Source organism: Pleurodeles waltl, chromosome 12, assembly GCF_031143425.1.
Source record: "Pleurodeles waltl isolate 20211129_DDA chromosome 12, aPleWal1.hap1.20221129, whole genome shotgun sequence".
NCBI classification, from domain to species: Eukaryota; Metazoa; Chordata; class Amphibia; order Caudata; family Salamandridae; genus Pleurodeles; species Pleurodeles waltl.
Genome location: NC_090451.1, coordinates 174,561,145 through 174,583,828, shown reverse-complemented (window position 1 = coordinate 174,583,828; position 22,684 = coordinate 174,561,145).

Here is a 22,684-nt window from a genome sequence, read left to right as displayed (position 1 = left end):
CATGCTGGCCTACAGAGCGAAGACCACTGCGGTCCCGCCAGCACCGCCGGGCAGCACAGACCGGCGCAGTCACAAGGCAGCACAAACAGGTTAGCTGAGACAGTGTTTCCCCCAGACACATTACGAGTTTGCACACCACCAATGTGACCATGGCGATCACACACATCTCAGCAGGTGGAAATGGACAGCATAATGGGATACACTCACCTGCAGGCAGCCTCACACATCCACTGCTGCCATGGAACCCATCACACACATCCTGGTGCTGTTGTTGATCATCGATGGAGCACAAAATCCATGCCACCGTGGGTGCAATCGACTGTAGGTACATACACATACCTATGCTATTTCCCGTAACAACAGATCATTGATCCGTCCTCCACCTCATATAGGGGGTCATACTATAGGCACCAAGTACACGTCTCATCATGTACACAGTCTAAATCATACATAAAGATGGACCCATTCACAGTCACAATAAGTCCTCTTTGGGCAGGTCACTCACACTGCACAGCAACACTACACAAAAGCACATTTCCACACATCTCAGGCACAGGGGTAGTGAAGGCTACTCACAATTGTCACACACATTACAGACAACACACAAGCATCACACATACAAATACAACTCACATACTCACATTCCTCACAGGCCATTGACTGTCGTCACATACAACACACATATTTATAGATGTGGCATGGAACACAAACACCACTCCCAGTAAACAGCACTGCAATAGTCTCATACATCACCCACATCACAGCACAATGGAAGGACAATGGCATGCACAACAGATAGAGAGACAAATAGACAAAGAGCACTATGCTCAAAATACCTGCAAAATGGGGATGAGGGCATCAGGAGCACTTGGGGAAGGTGGCTGCACTGAGACACATATCACTTTGCACATGGCCCACAAACAAAATGTCCATAGGAAATGGTCCTACATGTATCACAGGGACAAACTGTACTAGACCCAAATGACATGCCCATCTGCACAATGTAGAAGTGCAAGTCAGCAAAGCACATACAACTCCAACTGCATGGGACATACATCTATAGGAAGTAACTACAAGGTACACACGGGTAAATGGACACATGCACAGTCAAATGCAAACAAAGCTAGCTCAATTGAACACACTCCATGTCTGCACAAACAATACTCAAGTTGACACACATTAGGTTAATCCATAATCCTTATCAGTACGCAATGCTATGACACCACCATTGCATTTACACCCACATATCTATACACTCAACATAGACCTTTGTCCTGGGGGACACCAGCACTGCCCACAAAGTGAGACACTGCAAACAACAGCAAATGGATCAGCAAGTAGGCTGAAAATCAGAAAACTGTAGCCACACAACATCAGTTACTCAGAAAAAACATTAAGGTAAAAAAGGAATTGTGGGACAAATGTGTGCCCTAAATAAAACAACTCTGTGGGTTTATTAAATAGTGGACCTGAAGAGTCCAATGGCAGAGGAGAACTTGGAGGTGGAAGGGAGGGGCTAGGAGGTGGGTGGGGGCCTCTTGTGTTTTGGGACATGGTAAGAGGAACAGGGGAAAGGTCAAGAACAAACAAAAAAACTTTTTTATGGATACGGAACGGTCACCAGAAGGGGTTCAGGATTTGGAGGGCAAGGGAGTGGTTGTCTGCTGTGTTGCTGTGAATGTCGTGGGTGTATGCTTCTAGGAGGAATGCTTATGTTTGATGTGTGTCTGTTGGGTGAGTGAGTGAGTGCATTTGTGCGTCTTTGGGGACTGGGAGGTGGCAGCGCTGGGGGGTGGATGGATTTGAGTGTGGCTGTTGGGGTGATGACTATGGGTATGCTGGATTTTGTGGATGTCTGTGAGTCTGTAGTTGTGGTTTCTGCGGGTGTGGTGCTTGTGGTGGATATATGGGGGTCTGCTGAGGTGGTGGCTGAGGGTATGATGGCTGTGGTGGGTGTGTCACTGACTGTTGGTGTGGTGTCTATGAGTATGTTGGATGCTGTGTGTGTGATGCTGGGTGTGGTGGGGTGTACAGAGATGTTGTGACTGTTGTTGTGTCTGTGGGTGGCTGTTGTTTGCTTTCATGCCAGTGTATTTTGTGGTGCTTGTGTTTGAGTGTGCTCCTCTTGTTTGCTGATGTGGATGCATGAGAATCTGTCTGTGTGCTTTGGCTGGGTAGGGGAAGGGGGAGTTTGGAGTGGGAAGAGGGAGGTGGAGGGGGAATGGAAGGTGACTGGCTGCCATCAGTGTGGAGACCAGAGCCTGAAAAGATCTCTGTAGTCCAGACATCGCACCATGAATGCCTTCTATGAATGCATTGGTCTTTTGTCACTGACTTACCAATCCCTGGATGGCATTAACAATGGATGACTGACTCACAGAGATATTTCTCAGGATGTCAATAGCCTCTTCACTGAGGGCAGCAGGGGTTAGAGGGGCTGGGATAGAGGTGCCTGTGGCAAAGGAGATGCCCACCATCTTGGGTGAGCGGACATGGCCAACTTGGTGGGCAAGGAAGGTATAGGGGGATGCCCCAATGGGTCCGCCACCACTAGGGAGTGTTCACTGAAGGAAGAATCCAATGATGATGATGATGTCGCGGTCTCCCCCATGGCACCCCCCACATCCTCCAGGCCACTGCGTCTCTCTGTTTCCATGGTGTCTTGGCCTGAGGTCAAATGGCCTTTCCTTGCCGGTGCTAATGCTGCAAATACAAAGAGAAATAGGGTCATCACATGTCCATGATTACACTTGAACAATAGCTCTGATTAGTATACGGCACCATGATGTCAAGTAGCCCCAGCAACAAACTCCACCTAAGTGGCCCACATATGTGCCATACCATATGCATGCATGCCATATGAACTGTCAACAGTTTCCCACAGACAAATCAGGATATCAGACTGCTACAATTGCATTGCTGACCATTCAACCTTTAGGAGACACCATCACCCTCAAAGCTTTGCCCATGGAGCAGACCACAGTCACCTGTTGGCATAAAATGGTAGGCCAATGCAAAATGCATTTCACAGATCCCACACAAGGTCATGCACACATCTATTTGTCACATACATGATGACCCAACACTGTGAAATGATGATACAAAATCATGCCATGTTAATGAAAATATTACAATATCCTGGAGAGGGTGACATGGAAATATTCATGTCACAATGGAAACATATTAACAATGTACACTTCACCAAGCAAAATTTGTCCCAATAGAGTCATGGAGGTATTATTAATGTTGCTCAGATAGCCCACATATTTGGCATGGAAATGAACACTGTAGACATCATGTGCAATATATCAGGGAGAGATGTCCCCAAAATTCACAACACACTGAATCAGCAAACACCATGGTAATCACCACCTATGTCTGGCACCCCTTACTATGACATTCTCTGAGTGTATCAGCAGAAGCCATTAGTCCCTTGAATGTTGGAGAGGCCCTGATATTTGCAAGTACTTCTTAAAGACCTTCAACTTGTTACCCAATTAGAAGCTGCATCATTCTCCACACTTTGTTCATGCAAATACAGATGTCTTTCCGTTGATGAACACCTGTACCCAAATACATGTGATTTCTACATAAATGCGAGTCACTCCATGATGCATGCCAACATTCAGGGCACATAGCTTACCCATTACACATGTGCAGTGCACTTTTCAACCAGATGTCACAACAAGGACATGCATATTCACATTGTGGCTCTAAACTCAAGGCCTACCTGTTATGTCCCTCATTGCTACAGTTTGCATGCTAAATGATATGTCTATGATGGATGAGGCTATGTGTCAGCCAATAAACAATAGTGACTCACTCCTGTATATGGCACAAAATGAAATGTATCCCCATTGTAAATGTCCTATTCCACAAAGTGTGCCATGCATATACATGTGAGGGAACACAGACATCACCCCATCAAAACAGGGAGACCAAGCATGAAACTACAGCTCACAAATGTTTACTAAAGAGAAAGGGACACTTGCTAACATGTAGGCACAAGGAATGTTGATGACAGTGATGGCACATAAATCTCGTCAATGGACATTCCCCACTTGCCAAGGGAAAGTAGTGATCCATGGCTGCATCCAAAGGCCAATGTAAGCCCTGTCACACGTATGTTGGACATCTTTACATTACAGATTGCAGTCTGGCACCAGCACCCATCATACACTGAAGACAAAAAGCTTCTGGGTGGCAGATGCCTATAGACATATTGAGGGTAGTGACCCATCACCTACTTACCTTTGGCCTGGAACATTTAGGAGTAGTGGTCTTTTGAAAGAAATTACTCCCACTACAACAACAGTAATTGATTGATCAATGTAAACAGCCATATGTCGTCCCTGTAGCGCAAGTGGTTTGTGAATTCCATCCAGTTGTGTACTAGGTCACTGGGACAATAGACAAGGCACATCAGTATACAACACATGACATGTCAACATAAACAATTACTCATCTACTATGTGACACATGGCTCATCTCTCAATGTCAGGGGGAGCTAACAGAACCTAACTCAATCACTTGGCAATGGGACAGGCTGGAATATGCCCTGTACTCACCCCCTTGAGGCTGTTGTGCTGCCCTTAAACATCCATCAAGCTCCTGATAGACCACTGCCAGAATGCTGGCCATTGGGGGGGGCATGGTCCGAAGGGCATCCCGCCCACGTTGGGAGGTCAGCCCCGCTGGGCCTCCATGATCTTCCAGGCCCAACATCTCAGGTCCTCCTGCATTTTTCTGCAGTGCACGCTCCGCTGGCTGTGGACACCCAGGGTCCACACCTTCTTGGCAATGGCTCTCCATATTCTCTTCTTTTGATGGAGGTTGACCTGCATGTATGCAAAAAACTAATAAAGCGATCATGTTCACAAGCCTCATCACAAATGGGTGAGTCACATACATGTCAGTAACATCAAGCTAGAACTTTCGTATTTGTCAATACTCCCCAAGGGTAACACATACAAGCCAATAACTACAGGGACATGACTACAGACATACATTTCTCAATCTGCAGATCAACCCACCATCCTGCTTAAGCCCACAATGACCAAGCAGGCTTATTGATATCAGGTAGCCCATGCTCTAGCAACATGACTGAGATGTGAGTTACTATAAGTGACATCACACCTCTGTGCTTCTGAGAGGTAAACTCCTTAGGCATGAATAGACCAACGCATTCACACTATGTGAGAATGACTCTCTGCATAGAGTCCCTACAAGCAACTGCCAGAGTACAAACTCAAACTTTACACATGTGTAACAATGAAGTGACTGACATGGTGGGTACAGAAAGTGTCTACCCTGTCCATTGGTGGACATGTGGCCTGACAAATGCAGACTCATGTCATTTCAGGTGTTGGGGTTCTATGTTATGTACCTGTACCACAAAACACACTTTTGGACAAATGTGTCCACCCTACAGGGATGGCATCCAACAAACAAAGGCATGCGTTGTCCACTTTCTGCTATGTGACCAAGATACTGAGTTACATATCATGGCCTCCCAGGAATCAACATATCTGCCTCTACAGTGGGACTGTCATTTATGCAATAAGCCTGAACAGGACAAATATGACCTGTGTGAAGGTTGACAACATGGCTGTGGGAGTAAGGGCCCTCTCATGAGTCAAAAACACACTTTGACAATGATGCTAAGGGCACAGGTGGACTAGATTAGTAACTTACCGCTTAACCTATTCATAATCTAATCAAAGTAATGAGGCAGGATTTTACATCAGTGCTTTATATTGTCCACATGACAGGATGTGCTGGGGTACAGGGAGTGGCCACAGTGCCACAGTTGTATAACCACAGTGACTCCACCTGAGCCAAGATCAGAACCCATACCGGGAGATACATGTGACAGACCCTGGTCTCTGCAGGCTGAGCAGACAGAACCTGTATGACACTACATTCCCATTACTGCCATTTATGACCGTACATCATGAAGTCAACAGCTAATTGGCATGTGGTGTGTGTGGCAACCTGAAGGGCACAAAGAGTCATGATATTCTTTCTGAACAACACTTTAGCAAGGGCAGAAGTGCAAAGAAATCTCTGTGGCACCATACAAATTGCTGACATTACTCACAACTAACTCGTACAACATGTATACTCAGCTCATGCTGTCATGCGCAAACATGTTGTCTGACATATACAACAATCATGAGGAAATAAATGTCAGTGGATGGCAGTAATGTCTCCTCACCTAGTAATATACACCCTACAAAAGGAGGATCTAGGAACCTGAAAAACCCACACTACAGAAAGTGGATGAACTCCACAGATGGCACTGGCCACTAAAAACCTGCACATTGACCCTCCCATTGATGCCACGCAGACTGCAACAACAGGCACTTGAGTAGTCTTCCTGGCGTACATGGCCACTTGATAGCCTGTGAGAAGGGAAAGGGTAGTGAAGTACAGAGAAAACTGTGCACATGAAAGACTTACCGGCTCCTCTGTTGCACCATAGAGCTGTTCATACAGAGATAGGACCTTGTCCACTAGCCTCGCCAGCTTCTGTGGAGAGAATGCAGGGACCCTATCACTTGCTGGATGTGGCATGATTGTTCCCAGAGGCGGTACACAGAAGCTCAGGTTATGGAAGTCTTGCTGGCAGCAGTGTTAGGAGTCAAGCGAGAGATTCTGCAGAACATAGCGGTCATGTCCACCAAGTATGCGGTCATCACCGCCAGCAGACACAGCCATTGGCCCACGACTCCCACTGGCAACAGCGTTAGCCCACTGCCATGATGACTTTCGCTGGCGGTCATGGGCGGTTCCTAATGTTTAATGGAGTAGGACAGGCAGCCATCATTTTAGACGCCTCAAATAGGTATTGGGCTGTAAAAACTGCGTCATACCTCTGGAAATGTTGTTTTTAGCTCACAAACATGCTTATCCTGTCTTTTCATATAGGTCCTACTACTCAAACACCACTGTAGTATGTTGCAGGGCACAGATGGCATTTTACAGTGGGGTGCAGTCCACCACAATTAAAGATCATTTCACAGTTGGGATATCCTCTCACATTTTGAGGGGCAATTGTGGTGCACATATTTGAGTTTGGTCCAGATTCATGTTGTGGACACGTGTGGCAAACCATGGGGGTCACATGCAACACTATCCTCTAACTGAGGTCACAACTGTACCCAGAGAGGGTCTGGCTGGCTGGTAAGTCACATATGTCCTGTTTGTGTGTGTGCAATGTCTGGTGCTACAATTCTGATAAGAGAGACTCATTGTTGCACATAAGTCCCATTCCTTAACAGGAGACTCTACATTTCCAAACTGTCCTTGGTTGTTGACCCCAATTAGGAATCCAACTACGCATGGGAAGTCTGCTTCAATGAGGCCCTTGGAAAAACACAGAAGGTAGTGGAGCTAGCTTCTGGACTCCTGAAGGCCAGATGGAGGTGTCTGGACTAGACAGGTGGAACCCTCCTCTACTCACCTGTCAAAGTATTTTAGATCACTGTGGAATGCTGCATGCTCCACAACATTGCCCTGTGGAGAAATATACCATACATCCCAGAGGAAGGGCAGCTTGCAGTGCCACCAGATGTCACCATAGCAGGACACTGTACCTGTAACATATTCATCTTTGCATTAAAAGCCAAGTGAACATGATAGTGGTGAGGAGGAAGGACCTGTCTTGCTAGAAGATCTCATTAATAGCTACTTTTCTTGAGTGTATGTATGTCATGTGACTTAATGACTGGGACTGTACAAAATACTGTAGTTGTTAGAATGTGTCGCCTTGAGCGTTTTGCCAACAACTGGGGAGGTAATACTCTGCAATATTTAGCCAAAGGGCACTGGAAGGGTTAGCCTTTAACATATCCCCACCTGGATGTAGCTCCATTGTTTGTGTCAGTCTCATTGCAATGTAAATTATTTTCCAGATTCTTGCTATATGAATTGTGTAATAGGAATCATTTCAGACCTATACTCCTTGTTTCGCCTTTGTACAGGTACCTTCACCATGACATCCTCAAGTGGGCAATTCAGAGTTGTGACATTGGCAGATATCTGATGCTTTTTCCAACATAGGAAGTGGACATGGACTGTTCCAGGTAATGTAGGTCACAGATTTCAGGTGCATGAGACTTGTGCCAAGGCAGCTTGAACAGTGTTTGGGTGGAAGGTCAGAAGTGCACATTGTACTTGTTTATTGTGCTGTGTTTGGCTAATTGCATCATGTGTGAGATGATGTAGCCACGAAATAAATTGTCATCAAGTGCAAGCTAGGCATTCACCCTTCATATAAACTAAACACTCTTCTTGTGTGACCTAAATGTAGCTGTAGATGTGTTTCATAATTGCAGGCCACAGTGCCTGTGCCACAACACTGACATATGTTTGTGTCATGCAACCAGATGCAAGTTTATTGTATTATGATTGACCTGTGATCAGGGACTGTTGTATTGCCATCTGTCTGTACCTTGGTTTATGTGATGTTGGATTATTTGGTTTGATATGTGATAAGGCTCAAGCTGGTGACACCTTTCACTTTTCTGCTAGCCTGCTCTACAGGACAATGTCTGACAAGGCCCTTTCTTCCATGGTCTGGGGCTGTACCTTGCTATGTGAACCTTGACACAATATGAGTCAGACATTCTTGGCTATGAGAGTCCCGACATATGAACAGCCTATGTGCTGTACAGTGAAATAAATATTTGGTGTGACCAGACACTTGTAGCAATGTGTTTGTACGTGTTGGTAGTGGTCCTTAACAGGATACTGTACCTGTAACATATCCCTCCTTGCATTAGTATCTTGAGTCTTCCTTATTTGCTTCACGTAGTCTTACATCTCTACAAAGCAAATTGAAGAACAGAAGCAAGTAGACAATAACTTTGTGCTAGGTGTGTTTTTTGAAAATTTGTGCTTTAAAATGATATTAGGGCATGATTGAAAAGAACAGTGAAGGGTTCAGCCACGGTGAATGAAATCATTGGAGTAGAAGCCACACAATTGTAAGTCCAAAAACCAGTGTACTCCTCTCACAGGAAATGGAAGGTGGTTGAAGAACAGTCAACAGAGTGAATATGTGACACACAAAGAATGTCCTTTAGGAAGATGTCACATGCTGGCAGTGGTGGGTGTCTTGCTATCTGCATCCTTTGGTGTCTTTGTCATGCGTCCCCTCTTGTGTATTGGGGGCCAATCTGCTGCTACAGAGGCAGGGGTGTCTGGGCAGGGTTCTTTCCCTGACAGGATCTCCCTTTCACTTACCTGGCACTGATGAAGGGTCTGGAGTTGCTGTGCCAAAGGAAGGGGTAGATTGTTGTTGATGATCCCTGATCAGGGTACTGTTAATTTCCCTCAACATCCCTGTTAGGGAGGCCATATTCATATTGTGGGCCTCCCACTGTTCACACATATCCCTATGGATGTCCCTCTGCAGCTGTTTGATCTCCCAGAGGTCGGCAAGTACCTGGCCCATCATGCCTTGGGACTCCTGATAGACCCCCAAGATGTGGGTGATGATGTCCTGGGAATGAGCATCCCCAGTGGCCTCACCCCTCTGGCCCGCAGCATCCCTCCCATACACCTTACTTCCATGGGCCTGTGGCCTTGCCACAGGGTGCCCCCTCCCACTGGTTCCAGGACCATTATTGTCCAAGGTGCTGTGCTGTGACTCAGGATCCTAGACTGGGGGGCACAAGATGGTAGACACTGTCCTAGGGACACAGGTTGGGGGGCGAATGGCTGCCTGTAATGTAGAGGCAACCAGGCTGGGAGGTGTTGGTGTGGGCACAGTGAGACTCACTTTTGTGGTCTGACCAGGCTGTCCAGATGGACCTGAACAGTCCAGGCATCCAGGGGTGTCTTCTTCTCTGAGGGCTTCATCCATGGGGGAAGTGGCAGTCTTTTCAGTGGCATCTGTATGTCCAGTGGCAGGTCGATGTGTTGATGTGAAAGATACAATGTTACTGGTTGTACTGTGACATCTGCCTCCAAAAGGTTATAGGGACATTTTGCAGAGACCTCGCACATGGTTGATTTAAAGGTTATCCTATTGCGACAGGTACCCATGCTATTGGTTGTATTGACCTGACATTTTTGAAGCATGACAATTCCATTTAACTCAAGCAGCTGCTAAATTGTACACCGCATTAGCACTTGGCAGGATGAGCTGAGAATTACATCTTGCCACCATTGCAGGCAAAACAGTGGCTTGGCAGGATGTGGCTTTGACCATTTTGAGGCCTAGTTGATTGTCATGCAGGCAGACCCAGGAGTTTGTTGTATAAGTGATTAGAGTCATCATGTGGTCAGTGCTTTCTGAATGTGCCTGCTGCCAATACCATAATGGTGAAGCACCATGAGCCCTTGCCTTTGGGATCATTGTTTTGTACACAGGGTAAGGTGTCCTTCCTGTCCTCAATATTTCATCTTGGGTAAGCATGTCAAGATGGAGCTAGGTAGCAAGACACATCTCTGAAGTGAGCATGATCTGTATCTTGGTCCCTCTCAGATGAGTAAGCTTCAATTGAGAGTTAGCAGGCAAGTTTTTTTTTGGACAAGTGAGTAATTTGAACAGTGCATCTTGTGAGTTGCAGTCCGGTCACTCTGACTACTTCCCAACACTTGACAATGGGTATCCATCCAGGTGAGTAAACTTCATTTTATAGTTCACTAACAGATGCATTGTGACAAGTGGACACTGGGCTGGTGATTGGAGTTAGCGAAACAGGGCCCATTAGGCTTTGTAGTCATGTCACTCTCTCTACTTCCCAACACTTGACAATTGATAACCTTCCAGGTGGGTAAACTTAATTTGCTAGATCACTAACAGATGCATTGGGGCAAGTGCACACTGGGTTGGTGATTGGAGTCACAGGAACAGGCCCTCCTGAGAGTTGCAATCATGACTACACACAATATACAAATGTTATCTTCCCATCTGAGTACACTTCCATTGAAAGTTAACAAACAAGGGTATTTGGACAAGTAAACACTGGGCATGTGTTTGGAATTGAGAAAGACAAGAGCTTCCTACCTTAGCAGCCGTCACTCTGTCTCATACACTTGGGAAAAGTCATCCCCCCAGGTCAGTACACTTCATGAGTGAGTTCCAAAACATGTTTTTTAGAGAGTAGAACCCTGGACTGGTGGTTGGGGTGACAGTAAGAGAGCCTCCTGTGAATTGAAGTTGTGTAACTCCCTGTACTACACAGTATACAAATGTTACCCTCCCTGGCGAGTACAAGTCAATAGAGAGTGGAGACACAAGGATCTTTGGAGAAGAGAACACTGTGCTGGTTGTTGGAGTTACGGAAACTGGGTCTGCTGGGATTTGCAGTGTGGTCACTCCCTCTAGTGCAAACACCATATAAATTGGGAGTTAACAAAGAAGGGTATTTGTTGTAGAGGACGCTGGGCTGGCTGAGTGGGGTAACAGTAAAAGTGCCTCCAACCTTGTCAGTCATTTCAGTCCCTGTACTACACACACTATTCATATGTTATCCTCCCAGGTAAGTACACTACAATTGGGAGTTAACAAACAAGGGTAACTGGTGAAGAGGACACTGGGCTGGCTCAGGGGAGTAACAGTAAGAGCGCCTCCTGGCTTCGAGAGTTATGTCAGTCCCTGTACTACACACACTAGTCATAAGTTATCCTCCCAGATGGATATACTACAATTGGGAGTTAACAAACACGGGCATTTGGATAAGGAAACACTGTGCTGATGTTTGGAGTTACAGAAACTGGGCCTGTTGGGAGTTGAAGTCTTGTCACTCACTCTAGTACACTCACTATACAAATGTTATTCTCCCGGTGAGTACACTACAATTGGGAGTTAACAAACAAGGGTATTTGGAGAAGGAAACACTGTGCTGGTGGTTTGAGTAACAGTAATAGTGCCTGATGGGAGCTGTAGTCATGTCAGTCCCTGTACTATACACACTTCACAAATGTTATCCTCCAAGGTGGGTACACTTCAATTGGGAGTTTCAAACAAGGGTATTCGGTGAAGAAAACCCTGGTCTGGTGTTTGGAGTTGTAGAACAGTGCCTTTAGGTTGTAGTCATGTAACCCCCTGTAATACACACATTATTCACAGATTTTATCCACCCAGGTGAGTACACTTCAATTGTGAGATGGTAGAAAGGGGTATTTGGACAGGTGGACACTGGGCTAGTCAGTGGAGTGACTGTGAAAGTGGCAAAAGGTGAGCAGCGAGCATGCATAAAATGGCATTTTGGTGAAATTTGTAGTGTTGTGACTTATCAGATTCCACTCCCCCAGGTATTCCTGTCATGCCCTCAGGATGCAGGATGGGCAAGATCTTCTCTTCCTATGGATAGAGTTGCAATGGGGGAGTGGGAAGGCCACCACCAGTCATCTTGGCCTGCACCTGGTGCCTGGAGACCAAGAAGCAGGCCTTTTCCCTGAGGTCATGCCACTTCTTCATGATGTCCTCCCTTATGCGCAGAGTGGTGCCTACATCATTCACTCTGTTGACTATCATGTCCCACATTTCTTTCTTTCTACTTAGCGGAATATGCTGGACTTGTGCTCCAAAAAACTGTGGGGCATATTTATACTCCGTTTGCGCCGAATTAGCGTCGTTTTTTTGACGCTAATTCGGCGCAAAACTAACGCCATATTTATACTTTGGCGTTAGACGCGTCTAGCGCCAAAGTATGAGGAAAGATCGTCATTTTTTTGCGTGAACGCCTTCCTTGCGTTAATGAGATGCAAGGTAGGCGTTCCCGTCCAAAAAAATGACTGCGACACAAATGCGTCGTATTTATACTCCCGGGCAAAAATCACGCCCGGGAGTAGGCGGGGCAAAAAACCCCGCATTTGCGCCTCTTTTTAACGCCTGGGTCAGGGCAGGCGTTAAGGGACCTGTGGGCTCAAAATGAGCCCACAGCTGCCCTCCCATGCCCCCAGGGACCCCCCCTGCCACCCTTGCCCACCCCAGGAGGACACCCAAGGATGGAGGGACCCATCCCAGGGACATTCAGGTAAGTTCAGGTAAGTATACATTTTTATTTTTTTTATATTTATTTAGCATAGGGGGGCCTGATTTGTGCCCCCCTACATGCCTCAATGCCCAATGACCATGCCCAGGGGACATAAGTCCCCTGGGCATGGCCATTGGGCAAGGGGGCATGACTCCTGTCTTTACTAAGACAGGAGTCATGTAAATGGCGTCTGGGCGTGGTTAAAAATGGCGCAAATCGGGTGGAGGCGATTTTTTAGCGTCAACCTGACTTGCACCATTTTTAAGACGCCCTAACGACATTTTCCCCAACGCCGGCGCTGTCTGGTGTACGTGGTTTTTTTCCACGCACACCAGGCAGCGCCGGTCTGCTAGCGCCGGCTAACGCCATTCAATAAATACGGCGCCCGCATGGCGCTTCAGAATGGCGTTAGCCGGCGCTAAACTTTTTGACGCTAAACTGCGTTAGTGCAGTTTAGCGTCAAAAAGTATAAATACGGGCCTGTGGCTCTACTATTATGATTTCATCCACCATGACTCTTAACTCTTCATCTGTGAAACAGGGATTTTTGGAACGTAACATGGTGGGAAAAAAATATATAAATTTAGAAGAGTGACACTTACGAAGGCGGGGTAGTGCAAAAAGGTGTGACTGGACAAAAGTGTGTGCAGGGTGTTGTATGGGATGGAGGAAAAAAATAGTGCCTAGTATCTGTGCAATGTGGGAAAAAGTCACTCTCTCTTGCTGGGTCTTGCTGTGTAAATGCAAAGGATTGTGGTTTGTTAAGAGGTGTGTTTTTCAGTGTCCTTTGCAGGTGTGTCTAGTGTGGCAATGTGTGTCAGCTGTGTTGTTTTCAAATCCATTCAATGTGTTGTTTTGGATTACTTTGGCGACCACAAACCGCTGTGGTTCGGACTGCCTTGGTTGCCTGCTACTGCGACTTGGGCTTGTAATACAGTCAGTGGTTGGTCGCTGTGTTGTGGGGAATGGAGTTTGGACCAGTCTGCCTTTTTTGGCAGGTGGTCGGTGGTCCTGCTTGTGTTCTCGTAATACAGCAGTCTGTAAGACCACCCACATAGTGGTCTTTTTTGGACCACCAACATGGAGGTCTGGTTGTGCAACCATCAAACTCGTAATGAGGGCCTAAAGCTGAACATCATTCACCCTTTTGCTATTAGCATTACTTTTTTTTGTTTTACATTCAGATTAGACATTACAAGGCAAGGTATTAGAAAAAGAAAATAATCAAGAAGCGGAAAATAGTTACATTACTCAATATTTGTGAATCTATATTCCAGTTTTTTTCCTTCTCCTCTGTCTATCAAAGACAGTCATTTGCTTTTTGACACATTAATTCTCAGGTTATTTTCCTGGATATATATCAAACAGTCCCATTTTTAAGGTGGGATTCCCACGTTTTTTTTTCAATTATTTTTCATATAACACATGTTCCGAATAGTTTTTTTTGTTAGGCCTGGGCGGCGTTCATGAAAAGCTCAGTGGAATTCTGAGGAGGTGGAGTTCTGTGACCCGCAGAGCCCTGAATGCATCCAGTCTTGAAAGTGCTAAGCAGGGCTGGGTCTGATCAGCCAGGCCAGGCCCTGCTTAGCGCTTCCCCGATTGGGAACATTCAGGAGCGGGCTGTAGGCAGTGAAAGCTGCTGTTTCAGGCCTCTTGTGCACCGGCCTGTCCTGTGTGCAGTGCTGACGGAGCAGGCCGGAGCACAAGAGGCCAGAAATGGCAGCTTTCTTTCACTGCCTATTGCCGTGGCCTGAATTCAGGCCAGGGCCATAGTCAGCGAACGCTGTCAGGCTTCTTGTGCACTAGCCTGCTCCGTGTGCACTGCAGATGGGACAGGTTGGTGCACAAGACGGCTGAAATGGCAGCTTTTACTGCCTATGGCCCTGGCCTGACCTATGGCAGGGCCATAGGCAGCAAAAAGCTGCCAGGCCTGTCGTGCACCAGCCTGCCCCATAAGCAGTGCACCCAGGACAGGCCGGTGCACAAGAGGCCTGAAACAACAGCTTTCACTGTCTACGGCCCTTGCCTAAATTCAGGCCAGGGCTGTAGTCAATGAAAGGTGCCTTTTCAGTCCATGTTTGTGCACCAGTGTGCACAAACAGCAAAAAAGGGATGAGGGCTTACCTGGGCCTTTCAGGAGGTCCTCCTCTCCTCCTCATCTGATGGCGAGAAGTCTGCTGCAGCTGCCTCCCTCTGGCCTCTGCTCTGGTGCGGGCTGCAGCCCATAAATGGGCTGCGGTGTGCATCGGGTGAGCTCCACTCTGCTGGTGGGGCTAGCGGAGCTTTTGGACTAACTCTGCGCTCCAAGTGGAGCATGGAGTTTCAAAAACTCTGTTATCTCTGCCAGAGGAATGGAGCTCCCCGCACCCCCCTAATTTTTGTGCCTTTCACCAATTCTGCCACCATTATCGGACACATATGGGTTTGTTTAATTTCTTTCCTTATTTTAGCCACTGTGCTTTTGAAAATACTTCATTACATTCGCCTCCAGATGTGCAATGGAAATATTTAGGATAAATAATAAATAACATTGGTTATGCTTTGTCTGTTAGGATTTTACTTCTTTCAATTGCTTTCTGTCCTTTTGTTGAACTGTACCTAAAACCCTGCTGCAAGCTCACCTGCCCTTCACAAAAAATAGTTATTTCCCGTGAGTATGTGAAGATTTTGCTACTTTTAATCTCTGTTTAATATGTGTGTGGTGCCACCACAGTGTGCATTCCATTCTATAGAATATTTGCAGTTGGACAGTCAAGCGACCAAAGCAGTTAATAGTGGAGGGAGAAAGTACACAGTGGGGCAGTGAGGGAAGCCTAAAGGAAGGTGAGCAAAGCCACCTGGTCACTTCAGAGTGGCTGCAGAAGAGCATTAATGGTAAGGGGCTACGGTGCCCTATAGCAATGCTGGCTTTTGAACTCTTGTTATGATAGAATAATGACTGGCAGTTTGCAAATCATAAGAAAGTTAATGGGGATCTGATGAGGGCCACACAACAAAGCAGTTCCAAAGCTGGGAGTGTGGCCAGAAAAAGCATGTTCGCTCTGTGGCCACAGCCCTTGAGGCCAACAGACGGAACGCATTCTTTAGTAGGTGACAATCTGAGAAGAGCATAACTGTTGTTTAGTGTGTTTTCCCTTCATGAGGTGTTGGGCATATTTACCATTAGCACTGTATTATTAAAGTGTTTGGATGGGGCTTGTAATCCGTACGTAAGGGTATCATGCTACACAAGGTGGGTGAGAGGTTGGAAAAATGTTGTTTTTGTTTTGAGCCTATGAGGGAAATGTTTCCATGTCATTAGAGACATAGGTATGCATACCCACAACTGTATGCTTCTTTCATGCAATTCTCTATTGTGAAAGCCAGAAGCGATTTCTGGAGCAATGTGGAAGGGAAACTAATCCAAGGTTTGGAATACCAGCCTGGCAGTTTGAACAGGACTTTTGAAGCATGAACAAATATGAACTGAATATGGCTAGTTTCTGTTTGAAGTAGCATAGTAGGCAAAATATATGGACTGGGATACAACTCCAAGTCATTGCCAGTGGCTGAGACATTTGTAAGCATTCTTCCTAACAACTTTGTGTTTCACTCAGTACAACATCCAAAGTGGGAAGGGTAGGCCCATACTTGGGTACAGGGCTCATTGGACCGTAGGACTCTAGCTATACTTCACTGAGAAGGCCTAAGTAGCCCAAAGCCAATCTAGTTTTTTTTTTTTCTCGCTTCCCAATAATGGGGACCTAGGATGACAGTTCGGAAAGGACTGTTAATGTTGGAGCAGCTCATCGCTGATTTGCATATATCTAATCTCTTTCTGAAGTGACTGGCGAGATTAGCCGATCTGGTACCATCATGATCACTTCCTGTGGATGTTTGATTCTCTCTCCTCTTTTGGGTATGTTTCACCTGACCAGTTATAAATGATTTATGTTGGATCCAGTTACTGACATATAGGGGGTGATTCTGACCCCGGCGGTCTTAGACCGCCGGGGCCAGGGTCGGCGGGAGCACCGCCGACAGGCCGGCGGTGCCCCGCAGGGCATTCTGACCGCGGCGGTAAAGCCGCGGTCAGACCGGCAACACTGGCGGGCTCCCGCCAGTGTACCGCTGCCCTGTTGAATCCTCCAAGGCGGCGCAGCTAGCTACGCCGCCGAGGGGATTCCGACCCCCCCTACCGCCATCCAGTTCCCGGCGGTCCGCCCGCCGGGAACCGGATGGCGGTAGGGGGGGTCGCGGGGCCCCTGGGGGCCCCTGCAGTGCCCATGCCACTGGCATGGGCACTGCAGGGGCCCCCGTAAGAGGGCCCCTACAAGTATTTCACTGTCTGCTTGGCAGACAGTGAAATACGCGACGGGTGCAAATGCACCCGTCGCACCTTCCCACTCCGCCAGCTCGATTACGAGCCGGCATCCTCGTGGGAAGGTCGTTTTCCCCTGGGCTGGCGGGCGGCCTTTTGGCGGCCGCCCGCCAGCCCAGGGGAAAACTTAAAATACCCGCTGCGGTCTTTTGACCGCGGCGCGGTATTTTGGGGGCGGAATTCTGGCGGGCGGCCTCCGCCGCCCGCCAGAATCAGAATCACCCCCATAGTATTTTAGCCTGCTACTGAAAATCTGTGGAACAAATAGGGGCTGTATTAGTTTGCATTACAGCAATTGTTTGCACCTCCTTTTGCTTACTGGATACCACTTTTTATTTAACTCTAAGAATTTTACTTGTTTGTTCCCAAATGGATATATATATAGTCCTGTGTCACAAAATTCATACACCAAAAAGGTATCCAGAAGAAGCCATTTGCAATTTATCAATTAGAATTTCCTAAAAAATTTGAGCGATTTTACCATGCTTTCTCACCTCTGCCACATCAAAAGCCTCTCTTTGAATAAGTGCTACTCTGGTCATGCAATACTCACTCACAACATGTTAGTTTAAAAAATAGCTGCAGAGTACAGAACATAATTGCCTCTCAATTGACCTCCCTCTCAGTAGCTAATTTAGAGTAACAAAAACTGAGTAACCATCATCGGTTGGTACTCTTCTTACTTAGCCCCCGTCCAGTCCATTCCCCCAAAAGATCTGGTTCACATAGTTTGTCTGGCGCCACTTGCATGACTCTTTAGCAGAATATGGCACCTTTATACCTCAGATTTATAAGTCTGACTGTCCTCAAATCTTGCGATCTGACCTTCGACGTCATGTGACCTCACGACATTTAGCGATGGAAAAGATTGTGAGTCATATGCCAGGGCTGTGGGTTGATAATTTATAGTCATCATTCCGCTGCAGTTTGGTGCAGATGGAGCTAAAATGTTTATTCTTCGAGAAGTAAATAACCCTTGTCTTGTCATGCAAGAGCCCAGGCCATGAAACCCCCACTTAGGAAACTTTTTCGAGCTTGCACAGTTTGCATCGTCATCGTGAGTAAACTAAAGACAGTCATTGCGGCCAGGGCAATTCCTGTTGTTTAAAGTCAGAATTAATCTTTTGTGATACAATTGTGCCTTCACCAAAAACATTTCTATAGGTACATTCTAGATGCCTTGTACATAAACATATATTTATTAATACATTTCTTACATCTATCACTCCGTACTTGACTTTGTTCTTTCTTTTATTTATTTCACTTAGTTTTCAACCTTATTGACTTTTCCTAGATTAAAACACTATTGAGAGTTAAATGTTTAATATGATATGCGAGTATACTCAATATAAACATAGGCAACATGTTGTCACATAATAACAGTGCAAAGGTCAAGCTACCTGTCTGAACATGGAGTGATTTGTGAAACTATAGAGAGAGAATGGCAGAGTGTCAGCAGAGAGGACAAATAGACCAATAGTGCGACGGATAGCAAGGTAGTTTAATTAATTAAATGCTCATCTGTGTCGTAATTTGCAGGTCATAATTGTGAATCCCGTCAAGGACAAGTCAGTCCTCCCATCCTTCAAAAGCTGAAGGACTGATTTTCCTTCAATCCGTTGTTGGCAACACCTTCTGATAACAGAGCTAAATTGCAGAAGTATGGTCGGAAGCTCTATCTAAAAACACGATATCGTTACTGAAGGATAGAAATATCATCATACAAAAGTATAGTAGCCTAAATATATGGAAACCAGAAAATTGTGAAGGTAAACAAATATAGGTAAGTGTAGATTTACTATTCTTAAACGAACATTCAGGTACCTTGAAGAATTTTTCTTTTGCCACCCAAGGAAGGGGTTTGATTGATAGTCTATGATATGTGGATAGAGCTCGTTAAGAGAAATGCATTACAGTTTTCTAGGAAGGATAAGGTCTGCCCCAGGGAAAGAATCTGGGAAACCCTGATAACACCGGTGAATCACCACTGTACTGGAGTGAATGACAGTGCTTGGAGTGGACGAACTGTCAGCCAAGTCTATTGATTCTAATGGCCAACGTCAGTTGCACCACGTTTGTAGCAATAATCTACCTTTGGCATAGGCCTAAACTGCACTTTTAAAAACTGTCAATACACTCAGGGGCAGATTTGTGAAAAGTGGCACTGCACTAAGTGCAGCGCCACTTTCCTTGCACCTCTTAGTGCCCCCCTAACGCCACCATGAGTGTGCCGTATTTAATATACGGGGCACCATGGCAGTAGTTAGAGAACTAGCGTCAGAATGTTTTAAGTTAGTTCAGTACTGTGCAGGATTATCGTCAAATATTTTGACGCTTATCCTGCAAAGCACCCAAAAGCCCATTGCAACCAATAGTAGCCTCCTTTTAACGCCTGCTCTGAGCTGGTGTTAAAACTGCCAGAAAAAATGAAGCAAAGAAATCTATTAGACTTCTTTGTGCCATTTTTTTAGCCCCCCCTAACGTCAGAATGCCCCCCCTTCCATACATTATGCCTGGCACAGGCATAATGTTGCACACAGGGTTACAAAGGGGTGCATGCAGGCATTGCACCACTTTGTAAATATGGCACAACATTTTTGCCCATACAACGCCACATTAGTGTAAAAAAAATAACGCTAATGTGGCGTCAATTATCTACCAAGAACCGTTGCTTCAGCCAATCAATGCTAATCTACCAAAACAGGAACTAATGAAGAAGCATAAAGTAAGTTCTGTTATGGCACTTGGCAGAATGTTAGTAATCAATCTGGACTTGTCTTTGAGAACTGAACAGAAAGTCATCTACTTATGCACCTATCAACCTAAGCTTATCATCCAAAGCTGGAACTAATGTACAGACACAAAGAAAGGACGCTTAGGTCTTTTAGGCCCCATTCTATTAAATCAACTTTGAGAAGACAAGCCATTGTCCGCTTTTCAGAAAGACCAGAAATTATCCTGCTAAGATATTTTTTGGAGGCTGGCAAAATACAGCTGCACCACTCACCCTTCATATGAAGGAACTTACCCAACAAGCTATGCACTCATGTAAGGCACCCCAAACACCAAAAATGCTTCCAACTGAACCCAACCTATTGTTATACAAGTTCAGCAAACAAATGGCAATCAAGGCTGATACCAGCAGATGTCATGAATTTATAGTGGTACCTTAGGAAGTTTGTCCCCCCAGCGCCGCCTGTCAACAAAACAAACTAGCACCCTGAAGAAGCTGCAATGTGGCAAATTCGCTCTCTAACAATTTCTAATCATGGTATACTGCTTAATATTGTGATCAATGATGGACTGCAGACAGATTAGATTGAAAGGAGGGGACTCTAGAAGTGCCGACTCTCGGCATACAGGCGTTCATGAGTTGCATGAAAACTGCCTTTAACAACTGAAAATTAAACATAAGGCCACTTTAGCAGCTGGAGGTCTGTAATATGAGTGTGATTTATAAGTAACATTTATTTCATCCTGAGTTTAAAGTTGCAATGTAAGTTGCACAATTCCATAATACGTGCTTTCCAGAGCTTTTTACTCAGCATAGACACAAGCTCACATTATGGTTAGCAAATGATAGCTGGGCTGCTGGAATCTGCCAACTGTGATTCCTGTCCTGCCAAGTGATGCCAATCCAGTCATGGGCCCTTGGAAGTGGGTTTTCCTGTGCTGATTCAGAAGAACCCACGCATCCATGCATCGCACTCACTGCGCCAATCAGAACCGCCACATCTTGCCTCGAAGCTGATGCATCGCTGCAGCAGATAAGGACATCGCATCACTGATTGCAAGGCTCAGGATCAACGCACTGCCATCAGCCCTGATGCATCACCTTTGCATCACAGCTGCACGGCCTGATAATGAGGTATTGTCTTCTTCGTAAAGAGTTCAGCGTAACACCAGTGATCGACGATCGCGGCTCTACAATGGTACATCTCTGACTGCATGGTTTGGAACAGGCACATCACCTTCGCATCGCTTCTCTGCTCCTCCCATTGGATCTTCGACGTCGACGCAACCTTCCACTGAAGGCACTGTTTCAGCGGGACAAGGATAGTCCCTGTAGCTGGCCCGCACTTCATTGTGGTTGGCCAGAAATTTGGATTCACCCTATTCTAGCACATCCAGATCACCCGGTTGGCGCTTGAAGCATTTAAGCACTACAATTGTGTAAATTCTTTAAAAATTCATATCTCAACTTCAGATGGCAGCAGTTCACCCACTGTCAATCAAGGGAAGGCCGTGAGTGGTAGCAGGTTACTTGCCCGCCCAGGAGCCAATGTTGTGCTCTTGTATGGCTGTAACCGTGGGCCTAATGATTCCCTTCAGTTCGATGGCACGCCTTTTCTGCAAGGAGTTGGGCCACAGTAAATCATCACTTTTAGGGGATTAGTAGTATAAGCATTGACTTTATTGAAATCCGGAATCTATGCCCACCTTGATGAAACTGTTGATGTTTGACCTTGTCTGCTCATGTTCACGGGAGTATAAATTAGATTCAAGATACAGAATGATGTGTATTTACTTATGAATATACATAATTGGATTATTCATTTCCATGCTTCCTAAAAGTATCTTTGATGGCAATGTACACAATTAACCTCTTGAATGATCTTTGTAAGTCACATCACTCAATTACTTACCAGTAATATTCATCACTACGAGTCCAAGTCTTGCTCAAATCATTAATTGCATAATGAGCTCAATCTCCTCCACAAAACCCTCCAAGCAAGTTTTGCAGTCTAGTTATTCCCATCCCCAATATGGCTGACTTACTTTTCCCATCTCTTGAACTTCAAAAGGAAGTCAAACGAACCCCACTTCCTGTTCCTTCCCAAGCCTCACAAAACACATTAAGCCAAAAAAGAAAAGGGAAGGAAGGGATTGTTGGAAAATAAACAGTGCCACAGAACGCTTGGACTAAGAGTAAAGAAGATTACTGGAAAGTAACCAGGGCATTACCTTATTGCCATTCTTCCTCACCACATTAATTACACAATGACAGACACCAAAACCACAATTGGCTTTATGACGGAATGAATGCACAACATCATCCACTCTGCACTTTCCACACCAATGTTTAATCACAATTCAATAGGACACAATCATCAATAATATGTTAGAACCACATATTAACAGCTAGTGCTTGCCTTCAAAAGTGCTGAGGCAAAATTAATGCTTGCTGTGCCCCACAAAACTCCTCTGTAATGATCCATACCACAATGTGCCTCATTAACCTACCCTGACCTAGGTTTTCCATTTGTGTTCCCTGAGAAGCTTAGACAGGCAGACTATCCTGCTTAATCCACCTACTACTTACAGAGCC